Raw genomic sequence first — 10,311 nt, forward strand, 5'->3', positions numbered from 1 at the left:
GGAGCCTGCCAATATCATTGGCTGCTTCGCAAACGACAATTAGGATTGGCAGTAACTTTAATAATGTCCTACGCCACGCAATATATGTCCAATAGTAGTCTCAAAACGGTGTCGCAAAGGGCCCTCATATCCTATCCAAAACATGGGTACGTCAACCTCAATGTAAGCAACCAGTTAGGCGCGGCGCGAAGCACTCCATAGCTCAGTGAGCGATGAAAGTTAAAGCGGAGGGTAGTGTCTCCGTACATTCTACTCTGCCGCCTGAGCTACGCTGCGCATAGATGGTTGTGTCTGGCAGGCAAGACACAGTCTCAAGAATATCCCAGGGTGATAATGAGCATTTCATGCTGATACCTATACTCCCTACTACGTGACGGTGCGAACTTTGCCCACTGTACATTCCGTCATTTTCTGCCCAAAAGTATTACTTCACGAGGCCTAACCAGCTCATCCCTACCTGCGTCGTCAGCTCCTATCACCCGGCGGTAACTCGCTGTCAACTCGGGCTTCGCTGCCAAAATCCCTCGTAATTCAGTCTTTCCCTGCTGAAATGCCAATTGCCAGGCGACGACTATTTATATCGGTTCTTTCAACCTTGCCCCACTGGTCTTGCTGAAAACGCATAGGCGGACGCAACAGCCCTTTCTTCTCTTGCGCCTCTCTTTCAGAACTTTTGGCTCACCCTAGTAATAGGACCAGAACAAATGGTTTGGCTTGTGGGGTTTAAACTCCCAAAGCGACTGATACTATGAGGGAGGCTGTAGTGGAGGGCTTCGGAAATTTCAATCACCTGGGGTTCTTTAATGTGCACTGACATCACACAGGACACGGGCGCCTAGCATTACGACACCAGCGAAAAACGGCAGACGTGGCCTATATCACATTCTACATCCTAGCCTACATCCTTGGGTACAGCCGTCTAGCGCCCTAACCACTGTTCCGCCGCGGCGGGGCGAACGGTGTGTTTTTCAGAAATTTGGAAGATAGATTTTTCTTGATGTAATGAATATCGTTTAAACAAAATATTTTGTATATATGCCAGAAAAACTGATTACGGAAATTTTATTTATGTTAAAGCCCTTACAAAAAATGTCTATGATCACTTTATGCGATGTCTTTAGACAATATGATCATAGAAGCTATCGACCATCAAAAGAAAGTCTTTAGAACACGTATGCTCTATGTATGATCTCCCTTCCGACAATTGGCCACCGTGATTGAATAGAATGTATTTACATAGAACGTATTTATACCTCCTATGATTAGCCTATTGATAGCGTATATGGACACTGTAACGACTGTGTTCCGATAATTGGCCACCGTTATTTAAAAGAATCGTGTTCATACAAAGTATTAATACCTTGTGTTATGCTAACTATATTTCAAGTGTCCAATAATAATGTGTATTTTACTCACTATTCACATGCATGTAATATTTCGTGAAAAGTGAGAGTGGCAAAAGAAACAGATGCAAATTCATACCTTCATTTATTGCACAAACCCTTGACACAGAAACACTTGGTTTCCGACGGCAACGACATTGTGTGTTTGATGTACCAGCCATATCAAAATTTATCACGGTGTCACCTAGAAAAGAAATATACATGCTCAAAATTTTTCTGCCAATTTTGCACGCTTTGTGCTAGCATCACACACACATCTCTCTTCACTCAGATGCCTGTTTTTCCTCAAAATATGCTAACTGGTTTCCAACCACTTTCTGTACAAACTAGTACCTGCAAAACACCCTCAGGAGAGAGACTATTGCTGTGTTTAGTTGTATTCCTTTTGATCCTCTATATCATCAGATAAACTCTCTCCTCTGCCATTTGCTACATCAAGCAAATACACATGTTGAGCGGCAACGTATCAGTATGTATACATACATTTTGGTGCATGCTACCAGCAAGTGATGCCACTATGCCTGTTTGCTCCCATTTTTCCTGAGTGATGGCTATGTTTGCCATAGCAGATGACACACACACATAAGTAATTACTGAAGGAGACCAGCTACACCAAGCACCTAGGGGAATACAAGAGCGATAATAGGGAATGATGAAGTATATTATAGTTAGCCTACAATATGCGGTCACACATACTTTTTGCTACATATGCAGGTAACAAGTCTCAATAGTGTATTCCCAGAGAGTAAGAAAATAAGAAAGTGCCACTCATGCCCATCTTTTCCTTTCAAGAGCTTGTCACCAAGGTAAAATCTTTATCACATATGAAAGCAAAATTTAGAATACCTTTCTTTTATAAGAAGTCCACATGGATGCTGCTACGTCCCACTGCTACTTGTCCAGGAAGTCAGGTTGCCTTGTTACTTGTCGGCACAGACCACGGCAACAGGGTGTCTCCAGATATGGTCGAATGAAGCAACAAGAGGACTGCATGTACATATGAGAACACTAGTCAGAACAGCAGGAAGAAAGATTTTTTGAATAATAAAGGAAAAGTCAAATGCACAAGTACAAGAAACATAGGAGGAGTATTTCATATGGTTGCTGAGTGACAGCATGAAAAGCCCAGAATTGAAAACGCAATGCTCCACTGAGGAAAATTACATAATCATGAAATACATAAATACATAATAATCTAGGTAATCTCAGGAATAGTGGCAAGTCTTATGTAGGCACTATCGTTTGGAGATACGTGGAAAGACAAGTCGGATGGGGTGGTAAAAAATGACTGGTTTGGCTTATGTGGTTTAACATCCCAAAGCAACCCAGGCTATAAGATGCTGTAGGGGAAGACTTCAGAGCGTTTGACGAGCTGGGGCTCTTTAACGTGCACTGACATCGCACAGGACATGAATGCCTTTTTGCTTCAATTTTGAGCTTACTGCTGAACTGGTCGTACTCAAAATAGGTTGGCGCTACTTTTATTTAAATTTAGACAAGGTCCTTTTGAGGATACAAGACTTGCATGTGTCCCAGACACATTCAGGGAGGCACGTTGGACTTGTACAAAGGCTTAAAATGTGGAGAGCTTGTCTCATTAAAACCCACCCGGCCCCGCATAATCACTTTTTGGTGCCTAATATTGCCTGCTTTGGCTCGTCAATAGTAGGCTACCGACAATAGGAGCTAAGTTATTTCATCCTTAAAAAATCATGCAGCTTACTGCTGGAATATGCAGTCACACATAATTTTTGCTACATATGCAGTTAACAAGTCGTAATAGTGTATTCCCGAGAGTAAGAAATTAAGAAAGTGCCATAAATGTCCATCCTTTCCTTCAAGAGCTTGTCACCAAGGTAAAATCTTGATCACATATGAAAGTCAAATATAGAAGAAATACCTGTCTTTTATATGAAATCCACATGGATGCTGAAGAAACCATGCAGCTACGTCCCACTGCTACTTGTCCCGGAAGTCAGGTTGCCTAGTTTTTACTTGTCGGCACAGACCACGGCAACAGGGAGTCTCCAGATATGGCTCAATGAAGCATCAAGAGGACTGCATATGCATACGAAAACACTAGTCAGAACAGCACGAAGAAAGTTATTTCGAATAATAAAAAAAAGGAAAAGTCAAATGCACAAGTAACAGAAACAAACAAGGAATACTTCATATGTTGCTGAGTAACAGCATAAAAAGAGCACAGAATTAGAAATACAATGCTCCACAGAGGCAAACTACAGTAAAATGCTTGTGCACAAAATTCTCTTCTAGAGTGGAAGATTCAGTGTATATGCAAGGGGTTACGTTTATTTATTGTGCATGCATACGGTACTATAGGAATACAACAAGGTTGACGACTGGGCACGTTGGTATAAGTTCATACTGCACCAGCCAAAAGACGAGACACAGAAAAGAGGAGGGCAGGACAAGGCTGGACTATCAACTGAATGTTATTGATAAGAAGAAAACAACGAAGACTCTTTCCGAAAAGCTCGCGCACAACCCAACCGGTGGAATGGCAGGAAATTGGGAAGAAGATGAAGAAGAAAATTCAAAGCCAATTCCAAGTCAAGGCCTAACTAACGACTTTTCTAATAGATGAAGTTCCTTACAATGAAGGCTAACAGACGCCTTAGCCACACACTTGTCCTCGGCTTTAGCAATGTAAAATGCTTCAACGAACTCTCTGCAGAGTTGATTACCATTGCTGTAAACTACACCCGTATTATTGAAGTCAGGCGCACAAAGTGACGGGTCATGCTCCGACTTACACTCTCTGGATTGCACATGTAGCGCAAGATTAGAACTCGCCTTCTCTCCCAGAGAATTGGAGTGCTCCGTCAGGCGCACATTTAGACATTTTGAACTATAGGAATACATTTCTGTCTGGGAAGTCAACCTCCACATCACCAGGTATCAAACTATTTCAGAAGTTTCTGAAAGATTTCTATGTAATGACAGGAAGATCTTTCACTATCAAACACAGTTTCAAATAACACTAAAATCTAATGAGCCCATGTATGTTTCTTAAAAATGTGCGGACGAAGGAAATGTAGTTGCTGCTCCTTTTATTTATTTACTTGTAACTTATACTGCATCATTTCCAGCTATAGCATGCGTGAACACAATGCAAACAAACAATAGAGGTGAGCAAGCTTATCTAAATATTTAGAATGACATTTTGTAATAAAATGAACAGAAATCATTTAACTAGCCATGTACAGGAGACAATGCATGTACTAAAGCAGAGCTGCACAGAATTAAGAGTTTTAAAAGCTCTAGCAAAACACCCTTCTTGTCACTGTTGCCTTTTCACAAGCACTACAGGCTGGCCGAGAGCTAGTTTAGATACAATACCTCTAATTATCGCATTCAAACTGATCACTTTTTCAACTACATTGATAAACACAGGTACACATGGCTGAGCTTTCAAAACATCATCTCTTGGACAAAACCCTCATTATACTCTTGGATAGGTCTGATAATAAAGATGAGCATGGCAAACAGCCATTCGGCGCTTCCATGCGCTATGCAAGCTTAATAGCCTTATCATATCTTACAGAACACTGTTGTAATTTTCAACACCTGAGAACCAAATTCCATGGGGGTTTAAAGGGACATCTTTGAGCAAAGTTCACTGTAGGATATTGCCCCCAAAAAACCCAATCACAACAATCTATAAACACATGTTCGACAGCCTCTGGCTTTCTGCACAAAATACAGTTCACACCCCATGGAAGAAAGATCTCTCTCTGCCATCTATGTTTATCCAGGCAGAACCCAAACATGCAATTTAAAAAGATTTTTAGCAGGCTGTAAAGGCATTTGTTTTACATGTTAGAATGCATTATTATTTGATAAACACAAAAGGGCCGCCACACTGATACTTCCCTTCGTCTTGCAGCCCACCCCTTCTGTAACAAGCCCCCTCATGTTTGCAGAACTCAAAAACACACAAAACAATTCAACAGAAAATGTTCTCCAACAGATAAATATCAACATATTACTTTTGTTATTGCTAGTAACTATTTGGCTCTAGGGTTAACGATGCATTTATTTAGGTTGTGAATAAAATGAGTTCGGAAGTTAATTGCAAATCTTGGTGACTAGCAAGAAAGTAAATATTTGTGTATATGTTGCTTTGAGCAAAGTAAATGTTCTCATTTAGTCACAGAAAAACAGAATACCACTTGAACGAACGTCACTTCGACGATGTATTCAGTTGTACGAACTTTATTAAATCCCCCCACTGAAGCTCTATTGAACACTATGCAAACGCACTTCATTTTAACAAACTTCAGTTATTGCTCATTTCAGTTCAACGAACATTTTCCGCGGTGCTATCCTGTGTCTTCAAAGTCATACTGAGCGCTTAAAAAAGCACAGTCCGCACTCTTTGTAGCATATTTTTATGTTAAGAACCACTCTTCATTATCGCGTGAAGAAAAGTGGCCGTTATTTAGCTTTAAAGTGAATTGGCTGTCTAAACTAGCTTGTAACCAGATGAATCCATAGCTGTCTGCACGCTTAATTAGCTGTACAGTCATAGCCAGTCAAAGCCAGATCTTCAGCCCTACCAGGCCCTTTAGCTCCAAGAATTGCAAATGTGTGCATTTTGGTTAACCATGATCTGCTTGGAGAAAATGAAAGCCTTGTCTCCTCAGCAGGCCGTTGTGATAGGCAAGATTATCAGGAGCTTGCACAGTAATCGAGTTCAAAACCACTGTAGTCCTTTCAAAAGTGCTGCAAAAGGTTACGCATTCTTCACTTGCAAATCAGCGCAGTGACAAATAAATTGGCTCAGATAAGATTTGAACAACCTAAAAATTTGTGACAGATTTCCTCTTCTTGGGCTCCAAGATTACCTCGGAAGGAGACTGTAGCCATGAAATTAGGAGACGCCTGCTTATGGGAAAGAGAGCAATGGTTAGCCTTGACCGCCTAGTAAAGGGCAGAGACAATAGTCTGCCAACCAAGATCCGTATAACTCGCGCTATGGTCTTTCCAGCTGTGATGTATGGATGCGACAGTTGGACTGTGAAAAAGGCTGACAGCCGAAGAATTGACGCGTTTGAATTGTGGTGCTGGCGAAGACTCTTGAGAGTTCCTTGGACTGCCAGAAGATCAAATCAGTCGATATTGTCGACCATAAACCCTGACTGCTCATTGGAGGGTCAAATTCTAAAGTTAAAGCTCAGCTACTTTGGTCATCTGATGAGAAGAGAGGAGTTGCTGGAGAAAGATTTGATGTTGGGAAAGGTTGAGGGTCGCTGGAGAAGGGGTAGGCAGCGAACGCGATGGTTAGATGGTATCCTCGAGGCACTGCAGATGAAATTATGTGATGTTAGGAAGATAGTCAGAGACCGGAAAGCGTGGCGTGACATGGTCCATAGGGTCACGAAGAGTCGGACACGACTGAACGACTGAACTGAATATTTCTTGAAGCTAATGGAAACAATCTTCCACGCATTTATTTCAGTCCAATGAACCTTCATTTCAACAAACTTTTTCCTAAGGTCCCTTGAACTTTGTTCAAGTGAAACATCAATGTATGTGTACATATGCTGAGGCAGTCTAAATAAACAGTAACTGAATGTCAGCATGAACATGCACACATATGCACAGTGCAGTCAGCTATATTATGAAACCATGTTTGTCACTGAGCTATTAAAACACAGGTTTACTCAATTTTGCCTCAACTAGAAATAGTAGGTACTACTGCAATAAAACAGCTAAGTATATCTCCTGTTTTAAAGCTCTGAAGAGGCCATGAAAAATTTTCTTTAGTGCAGACTATGAGCAAGATTCACCAACATGTCAGTCTTGCGCTAAAAACACAGCAAGAATCATATAACACCGAGCTGGTTTCAAGCTTTGCTTTAATGAAGCCTGTTACACATCCGCCCTTTATACTCTCAAAAGAAAACAATAAATGCAAAGCATGAACCAATAAAAATTTTACAGTTATAAAGCAAACACATGAATGCAAAAAACATCAGTATGTGATACCTACCAATTCAATGTCTCCTTTACAGGAAGGATGCTTTAGGGCAGGGCACCCATGGCTGATAGAATAAACTGCCTCAACAGATTCATGACGCTGTCTGCTTCATATTCAGGCAGCACTCCCTCGATGGCAGATGAAATCTGCTGCAAAAGCAGTGTGACAATACAATTGCATCAGCTGGACTGCAAGCATTATTGCCAAACAAGCCGTAAATGCAGTAAAAGAAAGACTTCATTAAATCCATGCTTCTCAAAACCCATAACATACCATTACTTTCCCTACACTCCTAAAGAAAAGCTGTCTCAGAAAATGAATTCCTAGCAGCTCTAGGTCACATGCCATAAGTTACCAAAAAACTCGATCCTATCATCTGTTTCAATTCGGACCCTTGTCAGCAATGTCAAACATTAATAAACGAAGAACTTTCACAGTTGAAATTCACTTTTCAAAATATGCTGTTTCTCTGTGAAGCTGAAAGGTTCTTAGAAATTAAACAAAACAGAAGGCTAAGTTTGAAAGCTCTAATCGCTTAATTCACAGCCCAGCTTGACCCACATAACTTGCCACGCCTCCGTTAAAAAAAAAGAAAAAGAACACTGGGCCTGTACTAAAATAATACCTACTGACCTACTAAGGATATAAATATAACTATTACTGCGTTGAAGTCTGTGAATTGTTATAAATAAAATTATATATCACCCCCCCCCCCCCCCCCCCAATCTGTGCTTACTCTAAAGGAAAGCTTAAAAACCTAATTTTACGCGGAAAGTCGTTGCTTATGGACTGTGCGGTCACCGCATGAGGCGACAACCCCTAGCGATCCGTCGCGCGACGCCGCCGCCAACGCCTGTCGTTGTCGCTGGTGCATACCGCACGGAGCGACGGGTCTCAGCGACAGAGAGGCGCGTTTTCAGCGTTGCTCTGTTACCGCCGCCTCGTCATTCGGTCAAGGGGAATGCAATCACGCTATATCCCATTTCTAACACTAAACAGCATGAAGTACGATAAGACACTGATGCAATTTCTTGTAACACATCGTATTTTAAAGGGTCACAGCGCAGCGGTGCGCTACTACACTGCGATGCCGATTTGCATTGCAAGCAGTGACGTTCTCCTGCTCCTTTCGGAAATTAACAATATCTAGCCACGCTAACCTTTTTCTTTCTTTTATTACCCTTCCAAGCTTTTACTGAATTATCTCGATGCACTCATATATACACGAATCAGACGAAGTGAGCGCGTGAAGGCACCAGGTTCTTCGCCCGAACCGGACTAGGAAAACAAACTTCACACGCAATAAAAGAAGAAAAAGCCAGAACGGAAGTTGAGCTTGAACGGAAGTTGAGCACCCTAAAGCCCTCTGCGATTGGCTGCCTCGCGAGCTGCTTCCGGGCGACACTCGAAATTTTCTAAAAACCCAGAAACCGAGTGACAGCGACGAGCGGCAATGCTTTGGCGGCCCTCAACCCGTCGCGCGACGGCGTCGCGCGGCATGTCGCCGCGAATTGTCGCCGCATGCGGTTAGCGCTTTAGCAAATAACTCAACGAAGAAACGCTATAAATAAAACAGATAGGTAGCGAGCGATCGCACACATCTGATGGAATTTAAAAATGACAGGTTTTATACGTCTACATAGCTTTTACGCAGTACAAGGCCTCTCTCAATATTTGAAATTTGACGGTTATGGCTGCGAGGCCAAGCGGTTGTTTACCTTTGAAGAATTAGTAATAACTCCGCAAAAAAAAAAAAAAAAAAACGCCTTAAAGATCTGAACTACGTTGCAAACTGATCGGAAAGAGGCCGCAGACAATCGAGGATCACTTTTTAAAACTTAACTAGGTGATAAAAACGCTAAACAATGAAAAAACTTCCTAGAGCATTGGGCTTGCAGTATGCAGCAAAGTAAAAAATGGGTAAACGCTTGTGTGCGCCCCGCCGGGGTGGTGCAGTGGTAAGACGCCCGACTACTGTGCCGGAGTTCCCGGGATCGAACCCCGCCTCGGCGGCTGCGTTTCGATGGAGGCGAAACGAAGTGGCGTCCGTGTGCTGTGCGATGTCAGCGCACGTTAAAGATCCCCAGGTGGTCGAAATTACTCCGTAGCCCTCCACTACGGCTCCTCTTTCTCTCTTTCCACTTTCATTCCCACCTTCCTCCCTTCCCTTCGGCGCGGTTCGGGTGTCCACAGAGCAAGTGTGACAGTTACTGCGCCTTTCCCTTCCTGTGAACCAATTTAACTTAACTTTTTTAAACGCTTGTAATGTAAAAACTGCTCACTTCTGAAACACAAAATTTTCCGCGAGTATGCGCAAAGCGTTTATAAGAAAGGAATGAAAAAGTTTGTCAACTTACATTGAAGATTTCTGGCAGAAAGAACTATTTTCCACGCTCGACGTCGCCAAACAGCCAAACGCCGCCTCTCAGTCACGGGAGTTTCGGCGCGCAATCACGTGACACATGAAGCTGCATCACGTGTTTTGTGGAGTTCGCTTTCTTTCTTTCTTTCTTTTTTTTTCAGTCGCGCTGGCACGCCGCGCTGCTCCATCACGTGTCTTGTGGAGTTCGCTTTCTTTTTTTTTTTTTTTTTCCAGTCGCGCTGTCGCGCCGCGCTGCTCAGACGAAAGGCGGGATTAGTGGAACGCCGAGCGAGCGTCAGTTCTGTACGTTCGCTATCTTGTGCTTTCGTTCTTTTTCTTCCGGTGGTTTTGTGGGGTGGCTGGTATTCGAGGCGACGCAGAGACTCGGAGTGGCGAGCCCGCTTCATCACAGCGCGCTGCATGGATCGTGTGTTTGCTTTCCTCATTGTAATGAAAACTTGAGTTCTGACCGTATGCGGGGCCACACATATTGAGTACCTGCGCATGAGTTATTTGCACGCACGCGCGCTCACACACATGCA

The 10,311-nt window shown here is 42.7% G+C and overlaps 1 long non-coding RNA gene across 1 annotated transcript; it reads right to left on the bottom strand.

Annotated features, from left to right (window-relative positions):
• Positions 1-1,471: 1,471 nt before the first annotated feature.
• LOC146186005 (uncharacterized) lies at positions 1,472-9,894 on the bottom strand. The gene is made up of 5 exons (XR_014708063.1): positions 9,765-9,894; positions 7,420-7,556; positions 3,304-3,461; positions 2,250-2,390; positions 1,472-1,587 (listed from the first exon to the last, which is right to left on the bottom strand). It is a non-coding gene; the product is annotated as an uncharacterized LOC146186005 (long non-coding RNA).
• Between the last annotated feature and the right edge of the window lie 417 nt (positions 9,895-10,311).

Source organism: Amblyomma maculatum, chromosome 6 (genome assembly GCF_055883805.1).
Source record: "Amblyomma maculatum isolate TAMU_Amacu chromosome 6, ASM5588380v1, whole genome shotgun sequence".
NCBI lineage: Eukaryota > Metazoa > Arthropoda > Arachnida > Ixodida > Ixodidae > Amblyomma > Amblyomma maculatum.